We start from the raw sequence: 17,619 nt of genomic DNA, 5'->3' as shown, positions 1-17,619 counted from the left end.
TTTCATTGTCCACCGCAAGAGCACATCCAGTTTACACACATTTGGATGGCTTGTTTATCCCCTTGGGTAGTTTCCAATATCTTTACTATTCTGAAGTAATATTCTGGAATATGTATCTTGCTAGACAAATACACTGACTTCCTTTGGAGAAAGACCTCAGAGTATAAAAACTTGAACACGGTAAGGGGCGTGTGTTTACCTCTAAATGCTCCTGTACAGTGATTCTCTATGGTGACCATGCCAACCTACACTCCTACCAATGCAATCTGAGAAGTTTACTTGACCCTTGTCAACTCTTAATATTGTCAGACTTTTATCACTTTAACCAATCTTCTAGTAGCTGAGTAGCAATGACTTATTATGGTTTGGATTAGCACTTCTTACCTAGGACTGTGCCACTTCAAATACTGATGTAGGTGTCTGACAGGTGCCACAGTGTCTCTCCAATCACATGGGTTACATCCCCTGGCACTTGTAAACACTCAGCCTTGCAGACAAGCAATGGACTAGGACTAAAATGAACAGACTCTTACTGTGGAGACTTAACAGAAATTGCAGTCCTGGGGGACTTTGGCATAACCCTGACCATCTGAGGAGGGAATGAGCTAGAAAAGACTACAGAGCCCTATTTACATACATGCCCTATGTAGATATATGTAAATCACATGTAAAAGCCAGAAAGCAGATCCTCAAGCAATGTTACTCTCCTGCTATCCTGCCTACCTGTGTCCACTCCCAAGAGGCAGCAAGCAGAGGTCAACAAGATGTGGTTTTGCTCTTGCCTTTAATCTGGAACTACGGGGACTCTGGGTCCTCACCCTCGGGACATCCATAAAATATAAAAATTGGGGTTTGTTTGGTTCTTTCTTAATTGAGTATCCATTTATGTTCAAATAAACGAGGCTTCTGCTGGCTAGTGGTTAACTTAGAGTCAGACAGTGGGAAGGCATTATTATCTATGGCACCTGTCACAGGCATAAGAAGGGCACTGTGGTGTCCTGAAAATATGCCTGATAAAAGCTAATACATGACCCAGAATCGGTAATCAGGAAGAAGGCTTCAAATCTCACTCATCTCAAGATTTGGGGCAAGTACCTTCTCTGTGAACTAATTTTTTTTTCCCCCATCTATATCAACTGGAGCAAGAACACCTCGAGAAAGGTCCATGTCAAGGTTTAGTTCTTCCGACCTGTGACTTCCCTTCAACCTAAGTATCAACCTTAGTGTCTGGCCTTTTAAGATGCAAAGGCATCCACTCCCGGGGTAGAACAATTAGACCTGGGCCAGTTCCCGTCACACATCCAAGATGATAGAAAGCCCGACCCAGATTCTGCACTGGATAATTGAGCATTAAGACACAACAAGGACTCCGCTGCGGCATAATAATGCATGCCTGGCTGATTTATTAAGCGTCTAACTTAGAAGCGCATTGTTCCGCAAGGCCCCGTAGCTTAGGCAGCGCTCCATGGAAAACACTTGCGGTGAGGCTGCTGTAGTGTTCAGATCCTGTTACATCCCATAATTTCCAACTTCCCAGTCCCTAGGCTGCAGCCTTCAGCTCCCTTCCTGCCCTGTTCAGAAGCCTGAGGGCCTGGGTCTGGATCTCACCTCTTTGCAGAGCTGTGGCGCCCCCTGTCGGCGCTGGGGGTTTTTTTTTGTAAGATTCTAACTAGGCAGCAAAGGGGGAGGGCTTGCTGTAAGTCAGAAGGCAAATGCAGAGAAAGAACCCCACAACCTGTCCCTTTGCCCAGCCTAATTTTACCCAGAGCACTTCTCTCTAGCTCCCACGTTTGTGTTTATTTAAGCTCCACTCGTGTACAACGATAACAAAGCCTTTGTTTTGTTCTCTATTAGAATTTCGGCTCCCTGCCTGGCATGAAGGAGGCACGTGGTAACATTTTCCCCCCCGAAAGAACCATTTATTCATTCCGTGAGTGGTGATGTCAGGTGGTGGCAACAATCTCCAAGCAGAAGAAAGCAGGGTAGAGAGGATGGAGTGCCAAAAGTAAGTTTTGCTATTTCAGATGAAGTGATTAGGGAGGTGGGGAGAGCTCTTGGTAAAGATCTGCAAACGGAAACAAAGAAAATAAGAAAACGTGTCACTCAGAGTTGAAGGGGAAGAATGTTCTAGATTGAACACAGCCAGTTTTAAGGCCCAAGCGAAACCATGACGAATTTGCAGGGGCCCATGGGGCTGAAAGTACAGCCCCGGCACAGAAGGCAAAGGAGTCAAGAGGTATCTGAAGTCAAAACTCTAAAAGGGCGGGAGCTTGACCTGGACCAGATCCAACCCTGCACCCTTTGGTAATGTGCCGGGATATAGCCATGGTGTGTCTTACTTTATCCTCCATGGTTTTGCTCATGCTACAGCAGATGTGAGCCCAGACATCACGCTGGCAAAGCCTAAAATAGTCGCCGTCCAGTCCCTGCCCTCAGTCATCAGAGGCTACTGTCAAGACTTCGGCTCTTCTCAGAAGAACAATGGAAAACTGCTAGAGGCCCAGACATTGAGCAGACGGTTAACACACTCAGACTCACAACTTAAAAGGATCAGACTAGCTACTGAGGGAAAGAAAAAATTGTAGGGGCGGGAGCAGAAAAATCGGTTAAGAGGTGAGAAATGGAGGTGGTTTGGGCTAGAAATATAATCAGATTAGAAGATGCACACCCAAGAGCTCCTGTAACCTGCACTGTGTTTCTTTTGCCTTTATGGATTCTAGCCCGGAGCATCTGGGTTTGTATGGGAGAGTTGCGAAGTCATCTGAAAAACTACAGTTTTGTTTCTGTTTCTGTTTCTTTTCTACGTCCGGGAAGGAAGCTGTGGCTACGATGCTAAATGTTGCAGAGAACAAACAGCCATTTCTAGGGAACTCCTTTGGGCTTTTCACTCTGGGCTTGAGCTAGGGTCAAGACAAGAAAGACATTGGTTTACACACCAGTACCTGGCAGCTTCCCTCACCGAAGCAGACAGACATTCAACTGGTTGAGGTTGGAGAGCAGTTGGGTTTATGTCTGAGGGGGTTAAGTGGAGGTCAGGAGGGTCCAGCTAAGGCTTCAAGATACAACTGTGATCCTAACATTCCAGAGGAAACTAAGGACTAGGTCACCAAAGGGAAATACCCAAGAGAAAGTATAAGGGTCACTCACACACCCTGGCCCTCAACCCAGCAATCAGCATGACTCAGCTGGAGCTTCACCTCCCAGCATTCCTTGATGCAACACACACAGGCTGCCTTGAAGATGAGACATGTTTGCCCTGTCACTTCGGCTCCTGGTGGTTTTGGTTTGGTTTTGGTTTGTCGATTGCTCTGAATATTGTTGTTTGGGTGGGAGTTATTTGTTGTTGTTTTGGTTGAGTTTGGGTATTTTTTCCTCTGTTTTTGTTTTATTTTGTTTTGGTCTCAGTTTGGGTTTTTGTCTGGTTGTTCGTTGGTTGGTTTGTTTGTTTTTGGTTTCTCTGTGTAGCCCTGGCTATCCTGGAGCTTCCTCAGTGGAAGTGAAAACTTAAGGGTTCTTTGGAAGGTCAGCTGGATGGTGTTTTGCTAGGGCAAACACATTGTGAAGAAATGTTTTAGCTAAAGTGGACACAAGAGAAAGGATGTTCTGCTAAAGCAAGCACATGAAAGGACATGTGATAAAGGATTCTTTGCTAACAACATACATGTGTTAGTCCTCCTTACATTGCATAGGTGAGCTGCATTTGTCAGGACTTCATAGAAAAAACATGGACCAAAAAACTTCTGGTGGTGTGCTGCAGTTTCTTGACACTTCTGTGGACTCAGGCTGATTGACAGAGTGATGTCAGCTGACGTCAGACCCATGGAGGACATGTAATGTCTGGAGGGTATAAATAGGACTCGATGGACAGTGACAGAGGCTGAACTAAGCTTGCTTACAGAGCTAACTGGGCAACACTTGTGGGTCTCTCACCTTCACAGATCTTTGCTTCCCTGAGAGAAGCACAACCAAGAACTTCTGGTGTTCCTGCTGATCCTGCCTGCTGACTCGTACCAAGGCTGAGGCCTGGCTGTCTTTGTTAGGTAGTGCCACCACTGCTGATTCCTGTTTGCTCTCCAGACTCTACTGAATTGGACTGTTGGCGTATCCATGAAGTGTTTGTGAGTGGATCAAGCTACTGCTGCTAACCTGTGAACTGAACTGCCGATTTCCAGACAACACAGATGGGAGTTGCTCCAAAGAACCTTTCCCACTACCTCTGGTGGATGGTGGGCCACAAGGGAGGTTAAAGCATTGAAGAACTATTATTAAAAATAAGGTTTGAAAGACTTAGTTACACTCTATAGATCTGGCTGGCCTCAAATTCAGAAATCTGCCTACTTCTGCCTCTGCTTCCTGAGTTCTAGAATTAAAGGTGTGCCCCATCACTGCCCAGCTGTGTTTTGTTTTGTTTTGTTTTGTTTAACCAGATTTCTACAAACATAGTTTTTTGAGATGAGCTCCACAAGACCATGGGAAGGTCCCAGAAAGAAAAGGAATACAAAAGGACTCAGGAGTCTGACAGCCGCAGGCTTGAACATTCTAACTGTAATTGATGAGCTGTGTGACCTGGGGAATGTTACTTCTCCTCTCTCTGCCTCCACTCAGGCCTGGTAAGTGGAGAAGATACAAAGGTGGAGCAGTTACGACAATTGTACAGGATGGCTCAGCAGCAGCTTGTGCTACCAAGCCAGAACCACGTGACAGAAAGAGTGAGTTCCACTGCTGGCCTAAACGACTGATAAGCAGCCCTACCCAGTCTCACAGCTGCCTGCCCATTAGAAGAAAACACCATCTCTATTACAGGGAAATGGAGATCAAGTTCTCCAGAAGCAACTGGCAGGAATAAACTCATAGTACGGAGCTGGCAGAGTGTGAACAGATGTGTATAAAGGTCCTGAACCAGTCCCCAGAGGAGCAGGACACTGCAGTCCATAGGAGGACAAGGTCAAATAGATCAAATGACAAAAAGACAGGACAGTGGCCTACCCAGCACACAGTAGCCAAACCCTATGAATCAAGGCCAATCTAGGCCACAACTGGCTCCCAGGGGTTTGAGTCCTGAATGGTTCAACCTTGGCCTGACAAATCCAGGGTTGTAGGGAGTTCTGGGGCCTCAAGCAGTCAAGACAGATGTTTAGGAGTCCCTGAGACAGAGAAGGGAAATTTCTCATTCCTTGCTTGCTCCCCCTTCACCTCTTTCCCAAGTGACTTCCTACAAGCTCGGGCCATTGCATAGAATTACAGCTTGTGAAGACTAATAAAAGGAGCTGGAGATAGCAGAGGTGTCAGCTGACCAGCACACAATCCCTTACTCTCTCTGAGCCTGTGTTTTCATCTGTAAAATATGGGCAAATGGTCCCCACCTATCACAGCTTAGATTGTTAGGAGACTTAGCTAAGGTTGGAGAATAAAGAACTGGACAATCAGGACCACCTCCATCCAACATACCACAAGTTCCCTCTCAGGGATGACAGTGGAAAGGAGTAGGAAGGGAGTGTGGTCCAATAGCCCCGGCCACAATCTCCCACATGTCCATGGGGTCATCCCACCTGACTTCGACTCTCAGCATTAGTCCACATTTCTCTGTCATCACTGGCATTTGTTATAATGGGGGAAAGGGGGATCAGTGATGTCCATGTGAGTCAATGCTGAGGACCTGGCGATGCCTGGGACCCTCTTGGGACTCTCAATTGCTCTGAGCATATCTAAAGCATTCTGTGATTGGACCCAGAGAGTGTTCTAAAGAGTCATGGAGGGAAGAGGCTATATCTAACTTATGAAAAACAAAAGACAGATAATAACACAGAAGTGGTAAGCAAGCACAGGCTCCCAAATACCAGCCCTCAACACCAATTCCTTGCCTTTCTCTGAAGGCCATAGAATTTCTTGAGGTTACCACCTTCCTTTGGGGACATACCTCAGGTACAGCACCTGGTTTAATGGTGCAAATGACTGGAGCTTCATAAACATCTGCTTGTTAAATATGTCAATGAGTGGATCTACTTAGATGGGTGGATTGGATACATGAATGGATGGATGGATGGATGGATGGATGGATGGATGGATGGATGATTGGGTTGGGTTGGATTGAATTTGGATACATGACTGGATGGATGCATGGATGGATGGTGGGTGGAGGGATGTGTAGAGGAATGGGTAGAGGAATGGGTAAACTGGGTTGAATTGAATTGGATACATGTCTATAAGGATGAATGGATGAGTGGATGGATGGGTGAATGTGTGCATGCATGGGTGAATGGATGGATGGATAGTAGGTGGGTAGATGAATGGGTAGATAAGTAGGTTGATGGATTGGGGTAGATCGGGTTCGTGGATGGATGGAATGGAAAGACAAGTGCATGGGTGCGTGGATAGGTGTCTGGCTGGATGAAAACTAACTTTTGGACACTCATTCTTGGTTTTCTACAAATGTCAATTCATGCCTCTGTTGTAAAAATAGCATTGTGCCCTCTCTTCTGTAGGCTCAAAAATCAAAGGAACAGGTACAAGTTGGCATCAACCCAACCTATTTCCTTCTCCTTCAAAAAGCCGTGGCAATGGATTCTGAGTTTATACCACAAGATATTCTCAGGCTCAAATAAGAATGGGGGTGAACCTGCCTTAACTGTACTGGGTATACAAAAGCAACTCGGCGTTCAGAGGATTCCATGGGCCCATTTCAGGTCAATCCATGCTGAGGTGAGGGAGATGGAGCTTAGATTCTCCATGTTGTAAAGCATTGAACAGCACATAGCCTGTTTCTGTGTATTCTTCTCCAGAGTACTACATCTCTGAGCTGGGGGTAGAATATGGAAGAGTACACACAGCATGCTCAGCAACAGAAGGAACAGCTACATTCAATGAGCACATACTACAGGGATGCTGTCATGGTATGCACGCCTCATGGAACTCTCATTGAGTGTTCAACACATCTGTTTCTGCTTCTACTTAGCTTCCTCTTCGTTAGACGTTCAGTTCTTTTCTCCCACCAGAGCTGAAATGCATCCCCCAGTCTAGAGAGGTGGGTAGGATTTGGACAAAGCAACAATGCTTTCAAGCTTAAGAAGCATCCCAGATTGTCACTCACCCATCTGGAAGCTTCAGTGTCCTACCATGAGATCAGTCAACTATCCACCACCTTCCAGCCTGGGTCCAAAGGAGCCCACACCAATCGCACTCACAGCCTAGGCCCAGAGCTTACCCTTCTGCAAGCTGTGCATGCAAAGTCTTGATTAACCAACAACCCTAAGAATGAGATACAAATTTAAAGGTAGAGTAGATGTGGCTACTGTGGTTGTTCATTATACAGCGACAGTGAGCATTACTGACAATCAATTCTGTAAATGGGGAAAACAAGACCCAGAGAGTCTAATCACTTACCTAAGGTCATCCAGCTTATAAATGGCAGAATTAAAGCAGAACCAGATCTTCTAGACCTTAGAGATGAAGTTCTGAATCACAACAGCGCCCTTCCCTGCACCTATCACCTGAGGAAGCTCCAATGTGCCGAGCTATATTGGTGGTCCTCAACCTGTGGGTCACAACCCCTTTGGGAGTTGAATGACAATTTCACAGAAATCGAATACCAGATATTCTGCATGTCAGTTATTTACTTTACAATTCATAACAGTAGCAAGGTTACAGTGATGAAGTAGCAATGGAAATAATTTTATAGTTGGAAGTCACCGCAACATGAAGAACTATATTTAACAGTCACAGCACTAGGAAGGTTGAGAGACACTGAGTTATATAAAAAGAACAGCCATACCCACAACACAACAACAACAACAACAGCAATAACAACAACAACAAAAACCAGTTGTCTCCAGACCTGATGAAACCCAAGCTAGGAGAAGTCCTGGGTCCTTATAGGAGGGTTCCCTCCACTCTGTGAGCAACACCCACTCCAGGCCAAAAGCCCTGACAGGTTATCCTGGAGTGCTGCCCCCTGAGTACAGCATGACCATTGACCTCTTGAACTCTCAGCCGTTGTCAATCATCCACAGGAGGTTTGCACAAGATTGGGCCCATTTTCATTCCATCACAGAGCAAGAAGGACTCACAAGGTCCACACAGATACTTCAGGATTTATAGAGAGTTAACAGTTACTAGACAGAAATAGCTCATGAGTCCTATGATCCTCCGCAAGGACATATAGGCAGATAAGGAATGCTGGGACGTATTTTAAGTGGTGTAGTCACTCGAAGCTGACCATGTTCCTGTAAGTAACCCTTAATAAACTCATTTGCTCTGTCATTGGCGCCCTATCTCATATGGCTTTTCGTTTGTTCATTTAACTATGAAGCTCACAACAAGGGTTTGTGAGAGAGAGGACACACACACACACACACACACACACACACACCCTAAAGAAGTCACAATACAATCATGGAGTTCTCTATCACACTAGAGTAGATAACCACTTAGACACTAAAACCCACAGGCCCCAGCCAAGGCATTTCATAAGTCCCTGTGTACCCTCAACCTTTAGACCCAGGGGTTTTCAACCTGTGGGTCATGACCCCTTGGGGAGGGATATATCTCATATATTTACATTAAAATTCATAACTGTAGCAAAATTATAATTATAAAGAAGCAACAAAAATAATTTTATGGTCTGGGGTCACCACAACCTGAGGAACTATGTTAAAGACTCGCAGCATTAGGAAGGTTGAGAAGCTTCTCTATACCACTAATACCTTTCTAATTTTCCGTACCTTTTCTAATACCACTGCTCTGGACTCTGGTAGTGAATGGTTCCTCAAACATTCTGGAACAAACTTTTAGAGAGGATGTGGAGAAAAGAGATGAGGCAGACCAGCAATGTGTCCCGTTTTCCTATGTAAGTCCTTAGTCAGAATGACATGTACAAAAGTGACATTGTGTCAACTCCCAAAACTTCAAACTTCCCAATTCACTTAGAGACACATTATTTTCCCCCAAAGACCATTAAGGTATCCTTGTCTGCATTTACTTTTTCTTTCAAATAACTAAAAATTAGTAAGGAAAGAACATAGAAGTTGTTCATTAAAAGCAATGTCCTGTAAACCAAACCCATGTGACTGTTAGATATAGAAGAAGGAGAGGCACTGTTGTTGGTTTCTGGAAGGACTTAACATATGATTGTCCTTCGGGAATGAGGAGGCTTAGTAGAAGAAAGGGCCTCAAGACCATGATCAGGTCTTTGTGGTGGAAGAGTATTTTTAAAACATTCAATATTGTTAAAAACAACAATAACAACAACAAAAACAGACTAACAGGTCCTTAAAGGAAAGAAGGGGCTTCCCTTTAAAACCTGGTAAAGAACTTCATTAAAAGGAACAGGTTAAAGAAAGAGAGAGACTGTCATGACAGGAAGACGGGAGCCCAGAAGAGAGCCACAGGAAGTCACTCAAGGGAAAAATACCTGTTCTTATAAGTTTTGGGGATCTCGCAAAAAGTTTTATATGATTTTATTCAGGATAGCCTAGGTAACAAAGGCACATACAGGAGCTAGGTACCAGAACCATAAGGGGAATCCTGTAAAAACCACACACAGCAGGGCTATTTTAACTCTCTGTCACAGAGAAAGCAACAGAGGGGACATGGCCTGATTTCTTTAGGCATCTGGATGCAGAACACCAACAAAATCCTCAGCCAGAGGATGTGAGAATTGGAGAAAAGAACCATATATATATAGTTTTATATATATAGTTATATATACAATATATAGTGTTATATATAGTGTTATATATATAGTGTTATATATATATATTGTTATGTGATATATATATATATATATATATATATATATATATATCACATGGGAGCCCTGCCCATCCTCGCCTCTGACTCACAGTCCTTCCAGTGCCACAGATCGTGGAGTCAGTGGCACGGTGGATTCCTGGAACCCCCGAGGCGGCAGTGGAGTTCAACCGAATGTATCAGAAATCTTATCCAAGGGCTATGGATAGAATGAGCATTGCACTTCTTCATGGAGGAAGTCTGGAACAAAGAAAGAAATGCTGACCAGCCAAGGTTCCTAGTTGGCTAAACAACTGCCTGCACCAGCACAGTGTCTCTACAATTCCATTAGCTGTCGCTCCAAGTCACAGGATGGTTGTTCCAGCTCCATACATTTCATAGATACTCCAGGAAGAAAAAAAAAGAACAGAGTCAGGAAGAAACATGCCTATATTTAAAAAGATAAGAATTCCCCCCAAATCCCCAGCCAACTTCGAATTACACATCATGGACCATACCCCGGTCACATGACTAGCTGGTTTCAAAGAGGCTGGGGAATGAAGCTTAGCAGAGGAGCACATGTGTGGCCACCAACAGACTAGCACGTGAGGCAGATGTGCTGAACAGGTCTCCAGAGGCAGTTGGGAGTCACTGGCAAGGGCACCAATATCAGCGCTGGCCTTAGACCAGCTTTGGGAATGGTTTCTAATTCACCTCTTGGCCTCCTTTGCCTAACAGGCTTTCACACTTTCCCAGCAAGAAGCACAGATTGACAGGAAATTATGGGTGTGAAGTTTTTCCCTTGCTCTGCTGCTGGTTTGGAGCTCAGAAGGAGCAGAAGCCTTGGGATTTGCCTTTTGAGATGACGGCATTTGATTTTAATAGTAAATGACTTTCATGACTGGTATAAGCCACTAATAGAATTAAGCACAGGAGAGCAACACGTACCAAGGTGTAAGAAAAATGCATCTGGGGGGGCTGGGGATTTAGCTCAGTGGTAGAGCGCTTACCTAGGAAGCGCAAGGCCCTGGGTTCGGTCCCCAGCTCCAAAAAAAAAAAAAAAAAAGAAAAAAGAAAAAAGAAAAATGCATCTGTCAGAAAAGGGAATCAGAAAAACTGGGGTCCCCAGAGTGGTGGGTTTTGCTGGATTGTCTAGAGAAGGCTTTCAGAAGCTAAGCAGATTGCCTGGGTGCAACTTCCCTAAAGGTCCATTAGCGCTTGATGCTGAGGATAAAGACCTCTGCATGCAAATGACTGCAAATGGATTGCAAGTAAAGTCAGCCAAGGGGAAGAGGAGCCTGAGCTGCTCACGCAGAAGGTGGTAATTCACGGTGTTCAGTGTCATTTCCTGCAGAGAGGGAGGACCAGCATTCAGATCACCACACAACTGGGGACAGTTGGGGATGGGGGTGAGGGGAGGCTGTCACCTCTGGGTATGTCTGTTCCCATTCCAAGAAATGATTTCGCTGGGACAGAAGGATGCAACGCTTGGATGGCAAATCCTTTGGTGAATGTTAACTGCACAAGGACGGAATTCGTACATTTTTTATGAACTCTGGAAGAGATCCTGACTGAAAGACTCACCCTCCTACTACACAAGACAGAGTGGCCCAGAGGGAATGTGTGGCGAGATCACTTCCTTTGCTGATGGAGAGAAACCCCAGACCACAGGCCCTTCAATCATCTGCACAAGCTCAGCTGGGGGTCAGAGGGTGGAGGAAGGGAGAAGTCTGCCAGGGGAGGGCAGAGCATGCAGGCCCTTTCTATCTGCTAACTTATTTCCGGGAAAGAAATTGGGTCAGCTTTTGCCTTTGAATCCCCAGCCTCCCTGTCTTGTCTATCAATTTCTGCCGGTTTCTCAGTCTGGCTGTAATAATGCCTTCACTGGTCATTCAAAACAACACATAGTTCCAAAGGTTAAAGTTCACAACCAAGACAGAGCCCGATTCTTTCTAAGAGCTCTAACGAAGAATGCTTTCTTGCCTCTTCCTGGTCCCTCGTCATGCTCAGCTGGTACTGCCATCCCCTGTGTGGTACCAGAGATAAATGCCAACCTCTGCCTCCTTCAGGTAGCCGCCTGCCCTGTGTGTGTCTGTACCCAAATCTCTTTCCCTATGAAGACACACTGGATTTGTGCCTCCCGTCATCCATTTTGGCTCATCTTAGCACGATGGTATCTATGGAGATCCTGTTCTCATTAGGGTCACATTTAACAGGTACAGGCAAGTAAGTCTTTGGCCTATCTTTGGGGAATAAGGCCCAATTCAGTCCACAATACAAGATAATCCAAACTGTCTTAAGTAACATTTCTCAACTCCGTGGGCTAACTTTATTTCTGCTCCCTCCACGAGAGGATAAAGATAACATAAGCTGACATAAGAACTCCCTAACACCCTACTCGTCACTTTAATGTGATTAAACACGCCACTCCTGAAGGCAGTGAAGTGCCGGAGAAATAAACTCATTACACACAAAGGGCCCGCGGTCGAGGGTAATCTTTGTCGTGAGCTACATAGGAAACCTGAGCAGTATCGCTTCACCTCCCTGAGCCTTCAGGTGTGAAGCCCAAAGGCAGAGCTGGCAACGGAGCAGTTTCCTGAGGTGTGAGATATGGGTCACGGGTGAGGTGGCTGTGCTCGGCCCCTACAATGTATATACTGTTGACTAAAAGAGTGTGCGTGATGAACGACATGGCAGAGAACTGAGTTTAAGGGGTGTGTGTGTGTGTGTGTGTGTGTGTGTGTGTGTGTGTGTGTGTACATGCATGAGCAAGTCTCAGTACACATGCATATGGATGTCATAGACAGCCTTGGGTGGTGGTGTTTCTGAGGTATCGTCTACCTTTTTTGAGACAGGATCTCTCAGTGACTTAGAGCTCCCCAAATAGGTCAGACTGGCTGACCAGCAAGGGCCCGACACTCACCTGTCTTCACCTCCCCAGCACTGAAGTCCTAAGTGCACATTCCCACACCAAACTTTTTGCATGAGTTCTGGGATTGAATTTAGGTTCTGGTGTTTACAAGCAAGCGCTTTACCAACAGAGCTCTCTTTCCAACCCATGTTTTAAGTCCTGCATTGACTTTCACTGGGTAACAAAGCATCATAAAATAGTTTCATGGCCACAATAATCACTTGCTAGTTTTATTATGATTATAGATTGAAGATTTCTGTTGACCTGAGCCGTCTGATCTTTGCTAAGTTCATGAATACAGCTAGCCAGCTAACACAGTGACTAGAGACAGTGGATCCTATGTCTAAGTGGTTGGCTGTTGGCTGCAGTAGTAGAGTGTTCAGATCTTGTGCCTCCCAACATCATCCAGAAGGCTTTGCTCACACACTGCCCCAAGCAGCAACAATAGAAGAAAATCCCCAGTATGTGACCACTTCCCAAACTAATGCCAGCATGATGTTTGCCAATGGCCATTGGCCAAAGTTAGTTACATGGCCAAGACCACACTCAGGGTGGGAGGAAACAGACCAAAGGCATAGATGCAGATAGACGGAGACAAATTCTTTGTTAGCAGTAGACCACAGTAGTTTGTCACCAATGTCTCCAGAGCCATCCATAATCTCCTCCCTTACTTAGAGGCTAAAGGTCGATCTCAGTTCAGAGAATCATTATCCAACTTAACAATGTTTTATTTTCAGTCTACTTATTTCGTGACTGCCTTGTGTTCCTGTCAAGCTGTTTTCATTTCTAATAATACAAGGTCTCCTTCTTAAATAAACTTGGGGTTTGATTTTTTTCAGGCAATTTGTTTTCAAAGAAGTAAATATCACAGTTGATCAGGACAAGATCATGGCTGGGAAGCACTAGACCCAACAACATTTAAGGTCCCTACACCAGCTCTGTAATCACAAAAGTAGGAAACGGCTTGTGTCTCCAGAAACATGGCAGAGTCTTGAGGCAAATGTCAGCCATCCCAATTTCATTGGAATTAAAGAAAGTGGCTTTTCACAGGCTGAAGCTACCATAAGGACCAACTAGTTGGGATCAACTCTAATCAGATTGTGCAGCTTGATGGGAAGTGCGTACTTGTCCCAACCTAACAGGGACCATAGCAATCAAGGCATGTCATTAGTCATAAAGCAAAATGGAATAAGACACAGTCACCAGACCCTTCACAGCTGATACTTAGAAAAGTCATTCGCTTAATCCTGTCAGGTGATCACAGATAAATGAATGTCTGGAAGTTGCTTAGGCAACGGCCTTTCATATTCTTTTACAAACCACTCAAGAAAATCAGCTTTGTTACTTTGTACATCTTTGGTACGTTTGTGGGGTGGGGGATGGCTTTGTTTTGTTTTATGGTATTAGTTATTGTTATTGTTGTTGTTGTTTTATTCTACCTAGTTGATAACTCACTGATCAACTGATTCTAGATTACCTTTTAGCAATTAAGAAAAGAATGCTCTGAGGAATCTCACATTTTGAGTCTACCCCTGTGAAAGGAGGAACTGGGAAACTCAAGGGGAAATAACTCCCAAGGTGCTCATTTGAGCGGAAACTATTCACCACTTGTACAATTTCTGTGCATTGGTATGCAAAAATGAAAACAAAAACCAAGCTCACTACCATGTCTGGTCAAACATGTCTAATCAGATGTGCAGATGCGCCCTGGAGGACATCCACACTCACAGCTCAATCACCTCTGCTGTGTTATACTTCTTAGATGTCCTAGTAAATGAGATAAGCCAGAAGGATACTCAGCAGGTGAGGGCACTTCCTGCCAAGCCTGACAGCCTGAGTTCAATCCCTGGAACCCAAAACAGCAGCAGTGGAGAACCAATTCCCACAAGCCGTCCTCCAACCTCCATGCACACACATACAAATAGATAAATTAAAGGAAAAGAAAGTGATGAGAATTTTGACCCTAATTAGGGAGGACAAAAGAGAAACCTATTCCAGAGCTGAGAGTCTAACTCTCAGAAGACAAAGCAGTGCCACTCACATGGTCCAGGTGTCATACATGCAACCCAAGATCATTTTAAAGCTGTCATTTGAGAACATATGACCTATTGGTACCTAGTTTGTGAATCCCATACATGGGCTCACTCCTAATTCCTTTCCTTCTGTCCATAAGCTCATCAGTTTTTCTCCCCCATCAAGAGTTGCATTTGTACAATGTGACATCAACCTAATAGAGCTTTCTACAAATGAAAGACAATGACATGAACAAAACAGTGGAAGACAAACCCAGCTGATGTAGCTAAGCTGAAAAACAAAATAGCAACTATGAGTACAGCACGCAATCCTAACGAAATAAAAATGGGGAAAGTGTTTGGCAAAGCATCCAGATAACCAAAAATCTACAGATCGAGACCCAGGACAGCCAACTGAGAAGGAGGGTCAGGCCAGGAATCTGCTTTTTCCCTGTACAAGTTGTTAAGTCTTAAACTCAAACCGAGATGCCTATTGGACATATATCAAAGTGGACCTGGCTGTCAGGTTCCCGTCATCCCTACCTGTTATATAGGGTATGGCTGGCATACCCGGCCCCTACCCTAAACTTCTCCAGCCCAGGAGCTGAGCTTCCTTCCTATCAGCTCCTCTGGCCCTGATGTAACTCAGCCATCATGGCAATGCCAGTCTCTTAGCCCAGGCTACCCGTCTTAGTCAATGGCTCCTTTCTTGCTCTTCCTCCCCCTCTCCTCATATGGTCCAGTTCAGTCTGGTCGTGTTCACTCCGAACTCTCCCAGATGTCCCTGCCTCTGACTATGCTCACTCTTTTATCTACAATTAATGTTCTCCTCCACCATCCCTAAGAGCAGTCATGTCCTTCCTTTTATAATTTTTTATTCCCCCCCCCTCTCTTATTCACAAGTGAATTGCCATCTGTGCCTGTTTACTGTCTCAAGGGTGCCAGCCACTGATGAGACTCCTGGGTCACAAAGAGTTTCTTTTCTCATGGCACAGCAAAAAAAGTGTGAGCATGGACTTGTGCTCCTCTTGTCTTCAAGTCCCACGGGAGCAGTGTCGTAGGCCCAGATGAGGCTGAGCACACGGTGGATTTGCAGCATGGATGAGGGACAGTCAATATAAAGAACATGCTGATCTATGGCAAACAGTTGGCACTCCAGTCTGGTGCCCCAGAAAGAGCAATTACCACATCCCCCAAGGCTGCTCAGAAAAAAAACACAGTCCTATAAGATGACTGAACCAAAACTCATGACCTAGAGAGGACCTCTCCCAGTCCTCAACTGCTAATCATGCTGGCTATTTCCAGTAAGGTCAAGCCTGTGGCACAATATGCCACGTATACCTTCACGCAAAATCTAAACCCAATAATGCATGTGTGTATGTGTGTGGTGTGTGTGTGTGTGTGTGTGTGTGTGTGTGTGTGTGTGTGTGTGCATGTGCATGCATGCACGCGTGCATGTAAATCCATGGGTAAATAATATTTGCTAGCCAAAGTCGTGTCTTGAATTCTAGAAGAGATCCATTTATATAAAAGGGTCCATCCTCTCACTCAGCCATGTGCCCTGTCCACTTGAGGCATTGCACATCCTGGCTTCGCTTACAGCAGTCTCTACCCTCAGTGAGGCAGTCCCGTATATAGGTAGTAGCACATTATAAAGAAAAGCAGATCTTTCAATAGTAGTTGATTTGACCACATCCTTATAAACACTCTGTGTTCAAATGGCTCCCATCCCAACTTCAAAACTACATCCATTTTCTTCTCTAAAACCTTCCCCCAACTACATTTATATGCAGAGAGTTCCCAATCCAACCAGATAATTCTGCTTTGAGGGAGCGATATAATTTGTTGGAATGCAAAGCCAAAATATTAAAGCAATCTCTCTGCACATAATCCTCTAATGCTCCGCCTGGGCATGGGGAGCACGGATGTCATTAAAGACCCCCAGAATTTCTAGTTCTTTCTACCCTCTTTTCTATGTGTTCTTTGCAGACTTCCTTCCCTGAGGCCTCTGGGCACTCCCCCAAGACTCTGTTGCTCCCTTAGTGATAAGAATTTGGAAATCCCATCACTGTTGTTCAGAGCGATGTGGCAGACATGCAGGACTTTCCAGGATGAAAAATGTCTGCTTTTCCCTTTACTAGATTACTTTTCAGAAAGGTATGAGCCATAGTCAGCAACAGTACAGTCAGGTCAAAGTGACATAAAATATCATTTCCCTGACATACCAAAAACAAAACCACTAATAAAAAGAAAAAGAACTCGAAGGCTCCCGCCCGTGGTTCTTAATGGCCCTCAAGGAAATCTGCAGAACAGAGCTAACTAAGAACACGGGAAGTACAAAATACATTTTGTGGAAAATAAGAATACACTCTGCTCAATATAACCCAATGCCGAGTCTTATGCTGGGGAAATGTCTTCTGACTTATAAAATATGCTTCCATGCACACTTTTACAAGGTGCCCACTGCAAACCTATGAGGAATAGTAGGCAAAATATTTGGGTCAAAAACAAGTCGAAAAGTTGATTTTCATTCATAGCGCATAACGCAACCCTTTAAAAGCATTCATTATTTTTTCATGACTTGGCTCCATGCTTGAGCACTGAGCAGTCCCACCACCACCTGTATCTGGAGATGGGACCAAAAGGATCAGCATACAGGTCTTTCTCTTCTCCAGAGTAAACACAAGGCTAGCATCTCACCTAGCTGACAGCCAAGGAGAAACAAGGAGAGAGTTGGAGTTGCAAATGCATGCTTTGCTTGTAGGACTCAATGCACTAGTCCACATGCACCTGCTTCTGGGGGAATGGTCTCACCCAGCAGGGTTTCAGAACCTGTGACACTGCTTTATGGCTTGAACAGGCCTGGCTTCCCAGTAGCGCCATTTGTTGTTCTTCATAACACTTTGATTTTCCATTCAGCTCTCACTTAACACAAGCTATGTTCTCCCCAAATCTATGGTTGTGACTTAGACG

Source organism: Rattus norvegicus, chromosome 9 (genome assembly GCF_021556685.1).
Source record: "Rattus norvegicus strain SHRSP/BbbUtx chromosome 9, alternate assembly SHRSP_T2T, whole genome shotgun sequence".
Lineage (NCBI taxonomy): Eukaryota > Metazoa > Chordata > Mammalia > Rodentia > Muridae > Rattus > Rattus norvegicus.
This window is presented reverse-complemented; position numbering follows the sequence as displayed.